At 39.2% G+C, this 20,061-nt stretch overlaps 1 protein-coding gene and 1 long non-coding RNA gene across 4 annotated transcripts in view; one reads left to right on the top strand and one right to left on the bottom strand.

Moving 5' to 3' along the window:
- Positions 1-20,061, top strand: part of LOC107680965 (protocadherin-1-like) — a 182,433-nt gene that overhangs the window by 76,714 nt on the left and 85,658 nt on the right. The window lies entirely within an intron of this gene.
- The window catches only part of LOC107680966 (uncharacterized), a 19,724-nt gene continuing 8,706 nt past the window's right edge, over positions 9,044-20,061 (bottom strand). Inside the window, exons 2-3 of the long non-coding RNA XR_001633212.1 lie at positions 14,810-14,815; positions 9,044-9,054 (exon numbers count right to left, since the gene is read on the bottom strand). This is a non-coding gene — a long non-coding RNA (uncharacterized LOC107680966). The remainder of the gene's footprint in view (positions 9,055-14,809; positions 14,816-20,061) is intronic.

The following is a 20,061-nucleotide window of genomic DNA, read 5'->3' as shown; positions in this document are numbered from 1 at the left end:
GATACTCAGTATTAACTAGTTGCTTATTAGCATGCATATTATTAACATATTGGCTGTTTATTAGTGCTTATAGAGCACATATTCTGCATGGCCATATTCTACATCCCATAATCCTACCCGATACCTAAACTTAAAGGGGTAATATGATGCTTTTTGGCGTGGCAGAGTCTTAACTTTGATAAAGAATATCTCTTTTGATTTGAGACTTTAGTCTTTGCAACTTCAGGGATCTTATCTATGCACAATCAGCTTGTAACACTCCAAAGAGAAAAGAAAACTTGAAATCGCATCATATGACCCCTTTAACAACTACCTTTGACCCCTTTAACAACTACCTAACTATTAATAAGCAGCAAATTAGGAGTTTATTGAGCCAAAAATGGTTTGTTAATAGCAAGAACTGGACCTTAAAAAATAATGTGTGATCAAAAACTGTATTTCAGTAGGTCAGTAATGAGAATCCAATGACAATTATCACTAAAAAATTACATTCAGAATACAAAATAGGTATTGAAATTTGGTAGAAATGTGTTTGATGGTACTGCATTTTTTTTTTTTTGAGGGTGAAATGTGACCTGGACTGAGGTGCTATGTGCTAGGCTGCTAAATTGCTAGCTAAAGTGCATTCAAGTGCATTCACAGCATAGATACTGTCCACAAACATTAATTTCTAAATTACCTAGAATATTCCTTTAAATGATAAAAGGCAACAGAATCCGAGAGAGAGAGTAGAAACTGGCTGGCCTTATAGCCACTGTGTCTCTGTCTAATATTATTATATGTGCAAGGCCTCCACCCTCAATCTTTCTTCTGCGTTTACTGGCAGTGTTCATCAGAGAGCCTTACTGAACAGTGGGGGAGTTGAGTTCTCCTTAAAAGTTTTTCTCAGAAATCTCTTTCACTTTAAGTGAGTATTACTATATATACTTTTTTTTTGCAGAAATTGTAAGTCCTATCATTGTTCTGAGAAAAGAAATCTGACCACCTTTACCAGTCTTTTGAGCAGGTTAATCTCTCCTTCAATTATCTTCTGTGCTGTGGAATTCTATGCAGAATGTGTCTTACATCAAGAATCAAGCAGAATCAGTTCGGAAACAACAGAGAGATGAAAGGTGGTGGAATTGAGCTCCACTATCTCTCTTTCACACTCCGTCATCAATAACAGACACAGATTACAGATTGATCCGCTGTCACCCAACGGCAAGGTAACCATCTCCTCCAGAAACAGGCCCTGTCTGAGCCAACAATACAACAGCCCCTGGAACAGTTGTGGGTGGGTGTGTGTTTGTCTCACATTGGGAATGTGCGTTTGCTAGCATGTGTGTCTTATTGCACAAAATGTATGGTGAAAGAAAGATCTCCCTGTAAAAGATGCAAGTGTGTGCGTGCGTGTTGAAAGTGGATAAACAGTGTTCACTGGACCTTAACCTGATCTATCTCCGGTGAGAGTGTGTGGTAGTGTGTGTGTTTGTGTGTGTGTGTGTGTGTGTGTGTGTGTATCTTTGCTGTGACTGATGGAACAGCTCTGTCAACTCTACTGCCCCCTGTCCAACTCATGATGAACGAGATGATGTCCGCAATGCATCCTCTCTCCCTGACCGCTGGCCACTGGTGCCTGACAAAATGTGTGTGTGTATGTGTATGTATGGAAGATAGAACATCAAGGAGACAAATATAAAAGCCTCAAAGTGAATTTAATCTAACTATGACAAATGTGAAAGTGCCCTAGGCATGTTTTAATCAAGCTGATATCCTTATTACAGTTTTTCTCAATTGCTTTGGCTCAAGTTTCATTCGAGAATTGAGCCAAAGCAATTGAGAAAAACTGTAACAATGCAGCGCTGGTCACTTTGTTCCGCCGTACAAAAAGTGTATGTGTTTGTGTGCATGTGTCAAAACACAATGGTGCAAATTTACTAAACACTTGCGCTTTATTGCCTCTTACTGCCTGTAGAAAGCAGGAGGTAGACAGAGCTGTGACATAGTGGTTAGAGCATGTGCATTGGTGCTTAAATAAGAAATGTAGGTTTGAAATCGGCCTGTCCTCATCCCATCTAACAAATTATTTTTGTTTAATCCTTTTGCTATTGGTTAAAGTGACAAAAAGCCTCCAAAAATGATTTTTCTGTATTTTAAACAGACATTTTGGGTGCCTGAATACCTACATTTGATTTGAGGTATGAAACAGAATGCAGAATAGCAATTTGAATTAAATTTTAATGTGAAGTAGAATTCAAATGAACTTCATGTAACTTTAAAAAGCAAAGTTTGTGAAGACAAACCTGAATAGATAGATAGATAGATAGATAGAAAGATAGATAGATAGATAGATAGATAGATAGATAGATAGATAGATAGATAGCTTGGTTGATTGACTGATTGCCAGTTCATATTCCAATTCAACCTTTTCTCAACTATTTTTTTTGTGTGTGTTTTTTCTTTCTTTCTGCTACACCCATTCAGTTCCAGCCTCTCCTCCCTCCGCTCTCATCCAATCCCAGCTATCAGAGCAGGCAGCGGGCGAGCTTAATTAAATATCCTCGACATTACGACCTCGATCGAACGCATATTTACATTTCCACCTGCAAACCCTCCCTCTTATCTGATTCTCTTATTTCACACTTTACCTGATCGTTTTACAAAGCCCAAATGAAGGTAATTGGAGATAGCACCTCACGGCATCCAAATACATTACTATGTCTCTGTTAATAACGTATTAGCCACGTAATTATGCCCAAATTGTCATGCCACATTTAGGAGATGTATTGAGATTGAACAGCCCATTTAGTGAAGGCCAGACTTCAACAGGAAAATATTCAGGCTGACAAGGGAATTGTTTTTGTTCCCTCAAGACTGTTATTTTATGTAAACACATTTGATATGCAAACCGAATAATAATGACAAAGTAAACGAGTGATCCACTCAGAAAGACTGATGTTTACCTCTCTTATTTTGGTCCTCTGATATGGAAAATACTGACTATGTTGTCAGTTGAATGTGCCAAAATGGCCACAGTGGAATTATCAGTTTGCAAATTTGCATTCTATACAATAGAAAAGTTTGACTTTATGTAGAAATATTCATCTTGCCCAGACAGAGAAGCTGTCTTGAGAAATAGAACTGTAAAGGCTTGTTCTTTATAAATGCACTCTTAAATTGCTGCTTTGATATAGAGGAGCCCCTGGGTATCGTAATGTAGTGGTAGCCGAAGTTTGCCAATGCTTCTGAAAGCATCTTAAAGAGACTGCGGTCTCCACCCTGTCTGATTAAGTCTGAAACAAACAAATGATTGCATCTAGCTTAAAGGTTGTTTCCTGATTTGGCAGATGCTTGATTGTAAGCGACCCTGGGTCGGTCCCCTCTCTTCATTATCAGGCCAGTGAGGTCGCAAATGGAGCACAAAAGGCTCTCCGGTAGGGTGCTTGTTAGCAGACAGATGCGTAGTGAACTCTGTCCCTTTAACGCTGGCAAGTGAGCTATTCATTTGGGTCATTTGTTTGGAGTTCCTGGTGTTTTGGTGTCTCTGCCCTTGCCGTTGTTTAAACACAAACAAACAGGGACAAAGACAGGGGTTGCGCTTGTCAACACGTTCCTCTCCCACAAGCTGACAGGAGCCTGGGAGAGGAAGAAAGACACCCTACACTGTCGATTTTGCTAGGTGGCTTTTTGCTATTGTTTGAATCAGGGTTGTGCAAAAATCTGAATTGAGGAATTGGCTCCCTTTCAGTTCATGAGAATTAATTTGAATTGAATTGGCCACACTCACAGGAAGTTGAACTGGAATTAAAGGAAGAGGGATTTCCTGATTTGAAAGCCATGATTTAGGTTTTTATTGGTCAAATTTGTGTTTCTATTAATTAATTAATTAATTATACTCAATTCCAATTTGTTATTTTGCATCTCTTTCTTTTTGCTTAAAATACTTTTAATTCAAATGCAAATAGCAATTTTGTAGCTTGTTTACTGTTTCAATTCAAACTTAATTGGAATTATAAGGGCATTTTCAATTGAATTCTGAATGGTGCACAAACCTGGTTTGAATAGTTTATTTGATTGACATCTGTAATGGACTTTGACATGTAAGAAACCGGTGCTAAGCACTCACACAGGCGCACCCTCTTACTGTTTAACCCATTAACCCAATGTATTTTCTGCTTATTGCCATTCAAAAGCCATGACGACAATAGCATTATTTTCCGACACTAACCTCTCTGAAACCATCTCCATGCATGTTCTAACACGCCCGCCACAGGGGTCACCCAGAACCTGCGCCACAGGAAACAGCCGAGGTATCGGAGCTGGCACGGGTCCAGGGCTTGAATCATTCCCGTTCGACTTCACTCCCAGCATGCGTCGGAACAGAACGGCTGGTTGAACCTGTCTTGCGCGAGACACGGCTGTTGCTTTACTTACTCGGAAAACATTCGAAGTGTAAATTTGTGGCTCTCCATCACAACCTGCTCCCCTTGGGGGCATCTCGCAGCAAATGGCAGCCATTGCGCACATAGCATCTTTATCTCCCCATATCTCATTTTGGCTCTTTAATTCCCCCCTTTCCAGAGGCTGTATCAGGCTGATAAATGCTGCCCTAGAGTGGTTTTATGATTGTAAAGAAATGCAGATGGGTTCTATAGAGAAGCCAAGATGCCCCTGCCAGTTCTGCTTACTTTCCATTTCCTGCCTTCCTATTTGTTTGTTTTTATTTATTATGTTATTATTTTTTGTCCTTTTTTCAGCCCTGCCACAGCATGATAATGGGCATTCACTGCTGTTAAGTCTCCAGTTTCCCCTGCCCCATCCCTCTTACGTTTCCATCTCCTCTGGCCTTCGTGCCAGAAACGTGACGTTTGCTTGGAGAGATAGAGCTGCGGCACTCCATTTTGATTGGCAGTCATCACTCACTCAGTTTCACTCTGTCTCTCTCTTTTTGTGTCCTCTCTCTCTCTCTCTCTCTCTCTCGCTCTCTCTCTCTCTATCTCTTTGGATGAGTTTTGTTTATACGGCACAGCCCTCGGCCCCTAAACTCCAGCCTGCTCTGAATGCCATGTGTTGTGACCATTAACACTGCTGTTGTAGCTCTCACACTCAAAATGGGCCAGCGGCCTAATGCAAACAAACACATGCTTACAAACAAACTCAAACAGGACAGAAATGGACTGCTGCTATGATCTTGCTTATTTGTCCTCTATTGTCTTTGGCAGACTGATGAGTCTCTTATTTGTGAAGAAACGTTTTAGTGGAACGTAAGAAAAGTGACCAGTCGCCCTATTGTGTGCTGTGATCGACTGAAAGAGCCAAAATAAAGACCCTTCCATCTGGGCTGACCACAGAGAACTAGGCCAAACGATGAGCCCAGGAGGGAGACTCGGGTACCACGCCATATGTGATGTTGGACTCGCTTGATAGCAACTACAGCCTTAGCGTTTAGTCATAGTTACACTAATTTCAAATATATATGCACAACTAGTCGAGTCCTTTTGGGCCGGTTGAGAACATGCGCTAATGCACAAGTCCGATATGAGAATGTAGGCTTTGAAGTGCACTACAATGCGGTCTTTCCATATCTTCAGTCAACCAGCGCTACAAGCACAGTTAGAAGCCACAACTTCACTCAACTTCTTCTTATCAACAATAACATGCATGCATGTACATGCAAAAACATATGCAAGCACACAAATGCATACACACACACACACACACACACACACACACACACATTTTTGTCTTCCTCCCAGGATGCTCGGAGGTAGAACTCATCCATTGTTACTCGGGCTAGTTCCTAGTTTTATTTTTGAAGTTGATGTTCCTCTGGTGAACATTTACAAGCCACAGGCATTGCCTGGCTGCTGACGTCAACTATAAACAATTAGGGTTAGGGTCAATGACGTGACAATCTTTTTTTTTTCTCTCATATCTATTAATTTATTCATGCATAAAATTACTTCAATACATGATGAGCAGTTCAATTATTAATATAAAATTGGGTCCCATTTTATATAAGTTGGCCTTAACTGTTATGTACTTACATAAAAAAAAAGTGCAATGTACTTAGTGTTCATATTGTATTGCAAAACACTTTTGCTGCTATTGAGGTGGGATACGAGTAAGGTTAGAAACAGTTTTGGTGGTTTGGGTAGGTTTAAGGGACCCACCCACAGGTGTAAGGGATGGGCCAACAGTGTAATTATAAATATAATTACAGAAATTTATGACAGATGTAATTACATGCAGGTATTTTTTAAAATATAAGTACGATGTATATGTGATGTGTGTATATGTGATATCAGCACACAGAGAGTGTGTAAACACACCAATCATGCACAAACCCATATTCAAACATCAGACATCACCTGTACAAGTTCAACCAGTCATAAACTGTTCTTTGGCCGACCCGAGCTATTTATGTGTAACAGCCTCCATGGATGACAGAAAAATAGAGTCCAACAGTAAGACATGGAAATGACGGAGAGACTGTCATTTGTTTAAGTCGGAGAGCTTGCCTGAACACCACACTTGAATCCTAATGGGCAGCGCCAGTATGAAAGAGCTTGCTGTTCAATGAAAAACGACGAGAGGCTGGGAAGGAGGGATGCAGGGAGGACGGAATAGGAAGAGAGGGGTATTGATCCACACCTCAGAGGTGTACTTGCATATTCAAGATCAAAGATCCTTCCAACAGTACCAATACCTTGGCCATCTTTGACAGAATAAGATAAGCTTTTGGATCTGGCAAACACTCACAAATGCTAATCCATAGCTGAAATATTATTCCAGAAATGTGACTTTTGAAAAAGTGCTTCCAAAAAGCTTGCATTCTTGTGTCTTTTTAAGTGGTTTCCTATTTAAGCATTAGCTGAAGTGGTGAAAATGCTGTTTTTAACAGGATAACATTTTTTCATTGTTTATTGTGGAACTTTGTACTTTCTAGAAAAAAACGGGATGTGGCAAACACGAAAGATTTGTGTGAGCTTCACTGCTAAAGGAATGCAGTGCTATAAACAAAGAGAGTGAATTAAACAAGTGAATGAATAATAAATAAATAAACACTTAGGGAGGAGAAAAGTCACATTATAATAAAATAGCAGTTAAATGAGACCAGAGACACTCCCATGTTTATACTGTTGCATCTAAATAAACATGGACAGCATTCATCTGAACGACTGCACAAATAGTAGTCATGACCGGCAGCTAATATCAAGGGTTCTTTCACAATTAACTGATTTGTATCACTAATTAAGATAGCTATGAGAAGGCTGTGCCATTGTTCGTGTAAGGAAGGGGAAATTCGATCTGTCTAGTTGGTATTCACATGTTTTTCCTGTTAAGTCATACTGATTTATAAAACAGTGTCATTGCTCAAACAAACCAGACAATGGCCGATGTCCTGGCCAGCTGTGGCTATTGTCCTGACCAGCATTCATTTGAGTTTATGCGTCGGACACAAAAACAGACAAAGACGGAGGAAATAATATTCAGCGAGTTATTGTCTTATAGGGTTGGTCAGAAACGTCTCAACGGCACCTCACCTCAGTGTGTGAATTCACACTATTGCTTTGGCTGAATATCAATGAAGGCGTATATGTTTGTGTGTAGATGAGCATGGTGTGTTGATGCATTTTAATGCTTCTAATCGACGTCACTGTGTTCTTTTTTCTCAGGGGTGATTTGTGTATCCTGATGATCCGTTCACAGCTGAAATATTCCTGTTGGTTGCATCAAATCGAATCGTTTTTAGTAGGACTCAGTGTTCCTTCCAAAATGCTGCTGCTTGATTCGACTACAATTTGGTCTCAGAAAAAGTCAGTAATGCACTACTGTTCAGAAGTTTGCAGTCAGTAAGAAAAAAGTAATAATTTTGTATTCTTAAAGAGGCATCATTTTGATCAAAATGACAGTAAAGACATTTTTTTTTTATTAACATTGTTCTTTTGAAATGGGTATTCATCAGAGAATAATAATAGATAGATTAGATTACGAATATGAAAGATAGATAGATGGATGGATGGACGGATGGACGGACAGACAGATGGATTTCTTTCAAAAACTTTTTAAAAATCTTACTGACCTCAAACTTTGCAATGGTAGTGTAAACCAGGATGTTTATCACAGCATTTTCTCCATTTTTGCAATTAAAACTATTCGTAATTCTTGGCTTACACACGTATTCTGGGACGTGGTGCATTATGTCTTCCTGTCAGTCACCGTGATCAAAAATATCCCTCTTCCCTGATGAGGTGACCCTGTAACTTTTTGAAGTTCTAGGCTTGCCAGACTCTAGGAGGAAGTTTGAGTTCTGGCATGTGGGTTTACCATCTGTACTTCAAATGACGGCATCTTGTTTTCTAACCAAACGCTCTAAAACGAACAGGACTGAGTTTCATAATTTCCCTTTAGCAAATGAGAACCTCTTCAAAATATGAAGCCAATAACATCACTTCCAGTAAACCCACTGGAGGCTTTGGAGACACCAGCCAATAAATCACACAGCTTATAATTTGCACATAAACACGACTGTAAGTCTCTGGCATATGAGAGCTGTAGGGAGTCGCTTCATAACTGTGCTAATTATCATTGAGGTTTCGCTGGTCACTTGTTTGTTCATTAATTTCAAGGCATTTTGGGAAATGAGCAAATGTACCTAATCAGGAAGTAGAAGCTAAATACACATCCGAACCCGCACACACATCATGTTTTCTGAGGAAACTCGGTCTGGCTTGATTAGCAAGAGCGGTCGATATCTTTTGATTATTGGGTTTGCAGTAGCAGGGTGTTTTTTTTTTTTTTTCTTGTTTACTCGTGATATGATCTCTCTCTCTCTACTCTCTCCTTTTTCACAACAGAAGTATTTAAAATGGTATTTTTAATTCCTGTGATATTGCTTTTTATAGACACACGCACACTGTCCTGTCCGTGCCACCTTATGTGACTATAATGCGCTTCAGTCTTTTAATTATTTTGATGTAAGAAAACAATGCAGAGCCTCATTGAAAGCAGGAGTGTACACCGCGAACATCAGTATCTCATGCCAGTGTGCTAGCATTGGAAAATATAGCACTTAAAACAAACAAAAGGTGTACAAAGTGAGTGGAGGAGGCTTTGTGTGCACATAGAAGAGACCGCTGCTTTGTCTGAGGTGCATAAAATTGTGCTTTGTATTCTGGGAAGAGGTCCTGAACTGTGGGTTCAAATCAGATGCTTGTCTAAGAACACAAAGAAGTCTCTCTCTCTCTCCCTTTTATTTCTTATTTCTTTGCCACCTCATAGATCTACTTTTACCTTTGCTCACTAGCCGCAAAGGTGACATCTGGGAGAGAAAGAAAAAGTGAAGCAAACAAACACAGACTTAATTTCTTTTATGACCAGAACGGTTTGTCATAGGGTGTACAGATTGTATAATCTTCCGTTCAAGAGAACAAGTTCAGATAATTCCATATGACATACCCGCTGTTAAACATAGATCGGGTTTCATGGCAACACGTTCATGGATGCCTGAAGGTTACTGATGCGTCTAAGCATCTTGACATGCAGCGTTTCTGTTTGTGGAAAAACTCAATTGTAGGGGAGCGCGGGGCACAACCTAACACTTTTTGACGTTCTCAGTTTGAGTAAATCCACGTGGGGTTCAGAGTATGTATATATATTTTTATCCACAGTAATTTCACACTTGTCTAGTACAAATATTTCACTTTGTTTCATAATTACAGTGTAATTGTAAAGTTTTTCGTTATTTACCTCAAAAGAATGGAAGTGAAATGTGACAACATGCCCCATCTAATTTTGGATTTTGACGACGAACACATTGCAACCATGCTTGAGACGACCCTTATCGCAAGACACAGCTATTCAGTATAGCCTAGTTCAAAACAATTTGAGCAAATATATGAAGAAACACATTCAGATAATCAGAAAAACACAGAGATACACTCCCCTCCCTCCACATACAGCTCTCATAGAACACGAGACACATAAACGAGCCAAAATGCTTTACATTTTTTAAATACTAATTTCTGAATATTAAACATCCATTGTCAGTCTTATTCACCTGTTTCTTGTGGTTTCTCATTAAAACTCATAAAAGTAAATAGTGTAAATTATATCACTAATGTCATATAATAGCATAGTTTAATAATAACAGGGCACATTGTAACACAGTGTTATAATGTTCCCCATCTGCACAACTGGAATGTAAAACTGGTTAGTGTCTTCTGCTAGTTAGCGAAGCATCAAAAAACATAAAAAATCTAAACTGATAAATAACAGATTGGAGATTAAAATAATAGCAGATTTGTCTAATTTTAAATTAATACTAAAAACTGAGTTGGAAAATCTATTTCAGCCATAAACATATTTTTACTATGGTAAAATAAATATTCAGTGATATCTTAAAAATATTTTGTAAATTTTGGCACAGTTTTTTCTCTATATAGTTTTGATGTGGCAACTACTAAGTGCCGTAAATTTGGTTATGCTAGCAAGTGTGGAAATATTTAAACCACGCATGTTACAACTAACCCTGTGCTCCCCTACTCTATTCTAAAGCCTTGAGACTTTTATCATATTCTAGTTTTACATTTGTTGTGATGTTCCACTGAAAGCATTATGTCACTGAAACTTTGTAGCAATCTAGATGCAGATCTGAGATGCGGTCAAAGATGACTGCAAAGGAATGACAAATACATTGTCATGTGCCATCAGGTTTACAGAGGAGATAAGGTTTAACAGAAGGCCTTAGTACAGTGAAATGATGATGAATTGAATGGTGCAGGTATTGTTTTGAACTGTCTGTCTCCCACAAAAATGTTTATTTTTGTGCATTAGTGTGTATGAGTGTGTGCTTGTGGAGTTACAGCAGTAGTCCTGGTGAACAAACACAATATAGAGATTATAAGCAGCTTTCATACTGTGTGTTTTTGTGAGATCGTGTTTACATGTTTGTCAGTGTGTTTGTTTGTCGTCTCCTGTTTCTGTGGAATTCTCTAGTGTCTTTTGGTTTCAGTATCTTAGGCTAGTGAAGAAGCCATGTCGCATGCCGAAGTTTGTTTTGCTAGAATTTTTGTACCCCGTGGCTGTCCAACATCAGATTTCAGGCATTCCGAACAGAATCCCATGTATGTAGCATTCTTTTGGGATTATGTTTTGTTATTTTGTCAGAATTCCTTTTGGGATCATTGCATCTGTCATCAGGCAGACAGCTTCCCATCCCCATGCTTTATTTAGCAGCTCTCTCAGTGTGTTTTTGGCTTTAGCTAACTATCATTATTTTTTTTATTAATATTTACAAAGGATGAATTCAATTGCTAAAAGTCAGTAAAATACATTTATAATCTTACTTTTTTTTTTTAATAAATGCTGTGTTTTCATCAAACAATCCCCCCAAAATGTATTACAGTTTTCACAAAAAAATTTTGTAAATGTTATATATAATATATTAATTGATATTTAGCAATTTTACTGTTTACTGCATTTTTATCAAGTAATGCCGCCTTGATAAAAATAAGATAATTATTTTAAAAACATTAAATAATATTACTAGCCCCAAATATTTGCACTGGTTGTACCAGTTTTTTTTGTTTGTTTGTTTGTTTTTGTTTTTTTACTCGCTTTTTGGAAATTAAAGTTTTTAATTATTTATTTATGGTTTTATTTATTATTAATCTTTTTCCCATCCAGCATTTTTAGGCTATATCCCAAAATCTGCATCAAGAATTGTAGATGGAAAACCAGCTAATGACTTTTTGGCTTTGGTTTCTTTTAACAGTAGAATGTCATCTCTCAGTTCCTGCCAATGTCGCCCTCGCTCTCGTCACCAAACCTTTGGCTCTGTTAGACATGTTGTGACAGGTACAGTATTCAGAAAATGAACCATTTAACATTATGCAACAGTGTGTTTGACCGTTAAGAAAACTCTCCTCAGACAATCTCTGTTTCAGTATAAACACACCTTAGGCTACAGACACAAATTACTGTTTATTAGTTTTCATTTCTTAAGAACTCTTTGAGCTTCATTTATTCCGCATCTATCGCTTATTTGCATCTTTGTGTGGCCATTTTGACATGCAAAAAAAACAGTTTGCATTTTGTCTACTTAAATACATACACAGCCATTATGAAAGGTGACATCTGCCGTGTGTTTTGTAAGCATAAAAAAATCAAAATGTCTGCAGTAACTCGCCATGACCTCACTGTCTCCTCATTTGCCTATCCAGAAGAACACAGTCCTATATTCATATTTCAACTGGAGGAATAGAGAGTGGATGTCGGTAATTGTGTTGGGCTGCATTTGCCTGCCTATTGGCGTCCGTAACCTCTCCTCTGAGCGTAGAGCACCATCTGTTCCCCACTCTCTCTGACACCAGCACCATGTGTACAGATTCATCATTCTGCATGCAAGTGCACAGTGAGAGACAGAGAAAGAGAGAGAGACTTTGAGTCTCCACTGAAACCCACATCAGAAATGTATGCAAAGTAATTGAGTCTTCAAAATAAGATATTCCCAACCCTGGTCTGATGAGCTTGACAAACAGCCTGAGAAATTTTGCATTTGTGGGGAAGAATGATAGAGTTGACCAACAGAGGGAGATAGTAAGCATTCTGTCCCCTGGAATTGCTTAGATGACTTAGACAACCACCTCTATTGCTCTCTTTGGGGTTTACCCAAGTTTTATAGTCTCCCGTGTGAATTTGCAAGCTGGTTTGGGAAACTCCTTGTCTGGCAAACAAGTTCTTACACTACACTCTCAGAAAAAAATGATACATCACTGTCACTTGGCGGGTACCCTTTCAAAAGGTACTAGTATGTACATTTTAGGTACATATACGTCCCTTTAAGAAACTAATATGTACCATTTATTGGTAAATAAGGTACAAAGATGTAACTTTTAGATTTTGTACATTAGAGTACCAAACCTGTGACGACTTTGTACCTTTGTTATTATTTTTTTTCTGAAAGTGTACACGCACAGTCAAAACATAGCCTTTCAAAGTACACCATTTGATAGTGTTCGAACACATGCGGTGGACACATGCACACTAAACAGTTTCATCATCATTGTCTCTCCAGATGTCATGTGTGACAACAAAGTCTTTGTACTGGTTTGAAGTAAAGTTGTGGGTATATCTAAACCCCTCACAAAAGTGTTCGTCAAAACACAGGCATCTGTTGTTGCCGTCTCCAGTAGTTTGTTGTTGTTGTCTCTTCTGTTTATTTTGTGGCTGTGAAACAACGGCCCCGGGCAATGTTGCCACCTTGTGGAGAAATTAATTAGTGCTAAAGGAAAAAAATCAGACTACACAATTTGCGTCACAGTAACAAAGTTTCTTTGTCACACACACACACACACACACACACACACTGTCTGGTTAGCGTCGGCTAGCCTCATTCTGTTTAAAAACAATCTTCATTGAACACTGATATAGCTGCGATTGTAAATTGCATGCTTCCAAGGGAGTCCTGCACTAGCTCAGCAACTGCCTTTGAGATTAATGCTAATGCTAAGCGTTAGCTTTCCCCAGGTTATATAACCCTTCTTGATGCAAACATACATGCACACACTAAATCATTTGTAGACGCTCGCTCGCTCGCATTCACGGAGTGGGCTATATTTAGCGTGTACAGTGTGATAAAGACCAGCGCTGCAGGCGGCAGTGGAGTAGTCGCCCGTCATCCTGCCTGCTGAGGCCACAAAGCAAGGCAACGGTAGAAAAAAAATGAGGTGCCGGCAAGAAAGTGACAAAGAAGGAGAGCACCTTTAAAAAGACGCAGCAAGCATGAAATAATGAAAAGTGAAGTAGAGGGGAACGCAAGGCGTACAGACACGTGCTTCCTCTTTTTCTGCCTCTTCTTAACATGTACACATCGTCTCATCTGCCTTTCATTTCCTCCTTCCTTCACACACCTTTCATCTTCCTCTCCATTTGTTTGATATCAGCACATTTGAAGGTATAAGAAAAATCGCACGGGGTGATGGGTAGGCAGTTGATTCCACCGATATACTGAAATTACAGTAAATTTAATATATATCCCATTTGGTTTTTCCTTGATATTTTGTTCTGCTTTCAATTTCACAACAACTCGTGAATGTCCCAGCGATGGCGCAGTTCCCGTAACAAGTGGATGCTGAAGACCTGCCAATGTTTTTTGCGATGCCCATGAAGTCGTTCTGCTGATATACAGGCATTGGCAGCAGAACACACACACATGGCCCTCTGCAAAACTGCCTGAAACCTATTGCCTCATTGCAGTAGAGGCCACAGAAGCAATTATGGATGTTCACCTGCATCTGCTCAACTATCCTGTAGCACATTTCCTGACATGAGGTCTGCGTTTAGACTAATTCAACCATTAAACCCTGAAACTCCTAGTGTAAGTATCAGTGTTCAGGTCTGCTTGAGCGACGTTGCCAATGACCTACATTTAAAAGTAATTTGACTTTGATTGTCAGCATGTAATAATCAAAGTGAGCACTAAAGGTAAATCTGAAATTTTAAGATTAACTTCAAAGCACACCTGTGTTAGGTTAAGTTTGCCTTTAACTTACCCTTGGATGTAACCTGATCTTTAGAGCTGTTCATTCTCACGGGAGCATTGACGTTGACCACATTGCAGTATGTGAAAATTATTAACCTCGCTTTTTTTTTTGTTTGTTTTTTTTTGCACTCCCTTGCAGATTCCTAATGAGTATAAGCTAATATTTCTCTAACAAAGCAAAATGCTCACATAATGAACCTTTCAACTTGCACACACACTTTTGTGTACAATGGAAACCAAACAGCTAAGATTACATTGTAAACATGGGATTTAAAAATGAACGTAAACCTGGAAATAAAGTTATAATATATTGATGTAATTAACGTTATTTATTATATAAACTTATATACTATATATTTTATAAATAAACAATTCAATTTAAATTAAAATAAATATGAATAAATAAAAAATATATTTAAAATTAACATTTGATTTAAAATGAAACATATTAAAATTATATTAAATTATATATATATATATATATATATATATATACATACACACACACAGTACATACAGTAGTGGTTTTAGACATTACTGTACATGAACCCAATCACATAGGAAGAAGACCCTTCATTAACCTCTAGATTAGGTGGTAATATCCATTTATATTATTATCCATTCTTGCCTGAGAGTGTGTGAGAGAGTTAATCTGGTTTTATCTGTGTATTGCCAGCAGCTATCTGATAGCAGGATGTCTAGCTAACAGAGAACGCCACTCAGCTCTTTTACAAACACTTACCAACACACACACACACACACACACACGCACACATCTCTATAATGACCTCCTGATTTTCTTCAGAGGAATAAGAGGTTATAGTGTTGTTTGTAAGTAGAGATAGAAGGAGAAAGAGAGAGAAAGAGAGATACTCTGAGTGTCCATCTGATTAATGTCCTGCTCGGAGAGAGGGAAGGAAAAATGGAAACAGAGAGGGAATCAGGGAATGAAAGGACCATGGGGAGAGGAAGACAGGAGCACCAGAGGAAGTGACCTGCCTCCCAGGTCTATGGTGCATTCTGTGAAAGTCATACACATTAACACAGCAGTGGCCACTGTGAAGGTGAAGCCACCGAGTCTAACTAGCTAAAGCTAAAATCGCTTACGATTCCCACATGAGGTCATTGTGAGAGAACAAAGCATTTAAGCACTAATGAACGATTTGGACCTATTATTCATCATTTTGTAACCCTTAGAAATATGTTACCATGGTTACCACAGATTCCACTCAGTGTGAAACCATAAATTACAGTCATTTTTGGTGTTCAATAATGAAGCTCTATCAGCAGCATCTGTAGCCACTGTTGGAGAGCACTGATATGTATTGAGCCATGATGAAACATTTTCTGTACAGTAATTTAATGCATAACTCTTTTGGTAGGAATCATGTTATATATGAAATATGAAATATTTGTGCTGATTTTATTTTTATTTTTATTTTTTTTTATATTTAAACATTGAATATTACCTCACATTTTATTTCCATACAGACCACAGAACAAATCCATTTGGAAGTTCTATATTGGCTAAATTTGGCGCTAAACATGCTAATGCTAGTCAGAGGCATGTCGTTTGGTTGAGTGTTTTTTTTATTTTGTTTTCTCCATGTCTCTGATGTCCTTCCATCAAGACTCTTTTGTCCCTCCCCCTACAGAGATAAAAATCATTTACACGTACAAACACACACACATACACCAAACCTGTCTGAAACTACTGAGGGCCATATATACCATCAGGAATAGATGACTCAATCAATGTCCTTCAAAGAGACACAGTGAGTGACTGCTGCTCATCACTTTATCTCTGTCTCTTTCACTCTTCTTCCATCTTTATTTTCCTCTCTTTTCATCAGAAAAAGAGACGGGTTAAAGGAATGCCAGTGATTGATAAAGAGAATGAAGGAATTACTGAAGATCGAAAGGTGACCATGTTGGTAGAAACATTTTTGACCAGCCTAAGCAGGTTTGCTGGTGTTCAGCTGGTTGGCTCATTGGAAAAATGTACAAGTACTTACATTTTTCCGAAACTCCACAAAACACCCCATATACATACAATTAACTGCATCGTTTCCAGCTGAAATAAAAGCTAGAGGCAGTAAAACACCAACTACTTTTATTCCTTTTAACACAAATTATGAATACAGAGACAGATTATCGATTAATAAAGACTTATTTTTGCATGGTTCCTTGTGTAATTTTGATATCAAAATGCTTTTGCCATAGTGCATGATTAGTAAACTGATACATTTTGATGTTTACATAACCAGCTCCATATGTATGGATTTTCTGTTGTAGTAAACTTGCTAGGTAGCTCCACTGGTGCAGCACTGCATTTGTGATGTGGAGCTCTTGGGTACAAGTCCGATGAAATACGAGTAACGATAAAACAGCACAAATACTTGTAGAAGTGAGCTAAAATGCCATGGTTGTCACGGTATGCTACTGTGAGGAGCACGAGCGAGGAACAAGAAAAGCGGAGAACACAGGAGAATTGCGATACACAGACTTTAATCTTCATAAAGCAGGCAGGAACACACATAGCACATCATTGACAAACAAATACAAATAATAGCAGGCCGAGAACTACGGAACAGACATGGCTTATAAACACGTGTAATGCAATTAGGGAGAACAGAAACAGGTGTGGAGCTAATTAATCAAAAACCATAGAAACTAACTATGCAGGAATAACGGAAACACAGAAAACAAAACCGACCATAAACGTGACATTACTCCCCCCTCCCGGGTGGGTGCCCTGGAGGCTGGTGCAGGACAGGGACACGGGAAGGCCTCCAAGGCGGATCAGGGAGCTCCGGGAGCCATGGCAGAGCAGGCAGACTAGGAAGCCATGGCGGAGCAGGCAGCTCGAGCGGTCATGGCGGAGCAGACAGTTCAGGTTGCCATGGCGGAGCAGGGGATTTAGGAGGCCATGGCGGATCAGGCAGTCCAGGAGGCCATGGTGGATCAGGGGACTCAGGAGGCCATGGCAGATCCTCCGTGACCTTAGCCGGCTCGGCCACCACGGCCACGGGCATATGCCCCCCCCCCTAAAAAATGATTGAGGCAGCTCTGGAGGAGCGGGCACCTGAGGGCGCTCTGGAGGTGCAGGGCTGGCTAACTCCGGGGAATCAGGAGACGATGGAGAGCTGGACGGGACCAGCGGAGACGAAGGAGAACTTCCTGGAGCGGATTCTGGGGTGAGGATAGGAGCCGAGAACTCTAGAGGTAGCGCCATGTCCAAGAGCGCTGAGTCAGTGGCGGCCGGCGCGCTTGACGGCGAGCTGGTTTCTGGATCGGGGACGGACGCTCTCCAGACACCGGAGGATCCCATCCCTCCAGCTTAGTCCAGTGGTGTCTGGGAGGTCCACGGGGCGATGGTAATTAGCCCCGATACAGAACAGAGAGTTGAGCGTCGCGTCGTCTAAGTATTCGTATTCAACTTCCATAGCCACGGGGAAAAACTGGGAAAACAAAAAAACTTTCAAAAACGGAAAAGAAACACGGGGAGGAGAGGCGCTGCTCACTTTTTGCTGGTCTGCTATTCTGTCACGGTATGCTACTGTGAGGAGCATGGAGCGAGGAACAAGGAAAGCGGAGAACATAGGAGAATTGCGATACACAGACTTTAATCTTCATAAAGCAGGCAGGAACACACATAGCACATCATTGACGAACAAATACAAATAATAGCAGACCGAGAGCTATGGAACAAACAGGGCTTATAAACACGTGGAATGCAATTAGGGAGAACGGAGACAGGTGTGGAGCTAATTAATCAAAAACCATGGAAACTAACTAGGCAGGAATAACGGAAACACAGAAAACAAAAACAAAACCAACCATAAACGTGACAATGGCTGCTTCAGCAAATTCATTTTTAGCTCAAATTTGCTTGTAACACTATCGGTTAGGTTTTGGGTAGGGTCTAGTGCACGTTTTTGTGTCATATTAAAACGCAATAGAGCATTAAACTTTTAGCTCCACTAACTGGACATTTCATTCCCGAACTGTCGCAATGCGTACAACAACCAAAATAATGAAACATTGCCAGATTCATGTTCATCTGTTTAAGGTTAAACTGAACACGATTTTAGCTCCACTTACTGGACATTTCACTTTGAAAGTGTCAAAAATGTGCAAGAAGCAAAGTAATATCATTAAATTGCCCCAAATTACTCTAAAACCAGCCAGGCTAGTCTAAGAGACAAGCAGACCATTTTAGTGGGGTAGTTTGCGTTTGCAAAGGAAAGAGGAAGAGAAATAAGTTTCAAGGCACAATTTTTCCACTTTAGGTGGCATATAACAATAAATATGCATCAGCCAGCATCGTTTTCATGACATTAATCGCCAAAACCTGACAAACAACTATATATGCCTTTCGTTTGCATCATTTCAACGTTTATATTACAGCCTCAAAGGGCCAATAGTCATCTAATGTAGCAATTGCTCAATTCCTTCAAACACAAAGAACATCGAGAGAGATTAACTATTGAGCCGTTACTCTGTGGTATCGTTTAAAGAGAGGGAGGTGTTTTGTGTGTGTGTGTGTGTGTGTGTGTGTGTGTGTGTGTGTGTGTGTCTGTGTGTGTGTGTGTTTGTTTTCTGAAGTTTGCCTGAGGGAAAACATATATCTGACCAGCTTAAGAACTCACCCTCTCTTTGTAAGTGCATGACTTTAAAAGAGTTAACTCCAGTTGAACCTAGTGTATGCTAAATATGTGTGTGCATGGGTCAGGTTATGCTATCTACAGTTGGTCCCTGTAGGGATAGTAAAACCTGAAATCACCTGCATTGTGGGGACCATAAACATACTAAATAATGTCTTAATGAATATCTAAAAAATGCAGAAAGGTTTATGAGTGCATAGTTTTGGGACATATTATCTCAGTCTAGAAGATCATGGAAAGTCCCCACCATGACAGAGTCGTAGTTATAGTAGTTGTCTGTGTATGGGCCTACAATGGATTTATTAACTTCTCCACCGGGATTCTTTAGAGAGAGAAAAATATTGGTCCATACAATGAAATGGAAGTCATACGATAGTTTCGTGGGAGGAACAGACTGAAATATAAGTCTCTGAAGACGCTGAAAATTTGGTGCCTTGATGATTACATGTCATGTAAGTGATCGTGGCAAAGCAAGTCTGAATATACAGAAATACAAATGAGATATGAGAGATATAAATGGATAATGACTTAAATTTTAGTCTGATTATAACTTTTTTTTTTTTGTGATTTGGGATCTTAAAGAACTTAGATCCCCATTCACTTTCATTATATTGAAAATAGCTCAACATTTTGCTAAATTTCGCTTTTTTGTTCCAAAAAAGAAAGTCATATAGACCTACATGACCACTCAAAAGTTTAACAAGCAAGATATTTTTGAAAGAAGTGTTTATTTCAGAATTCATTGAAGAATAGAAAAAAAAACAAACAAACAAAAAAAGAGCATTTATTGAAAATAGAAGTTTTTGCTAATAATGTAATTTAGATAAATTTAATGCACCCTTGCTGAATTTATATATAATTTAATTA

The sequence above is a fragment of the Sinocyclocheilus anshuiensis genome, unplaced genomic scaffold (genome assembly GCF_001515605.1).
Source record: "Sinocyclocheilus anshuiensis isolate Anshui unplaced genomic scaffold, SAMN03320099.WGS_v1.1 scaffold20, whole genome shotgun sequence".
NCBI classification, from domain to species: domain Eukaryota; kingdom Metazoa; phylum Chordata; class Actinopteri; order Cypriniformes; family Cyprinidae; genus Sinocyclocheilus; species Sinocyclocheilus anshuiensis.
This window is presented reverse-complemented; position numbering and strand designations above follow the sequence as displayed.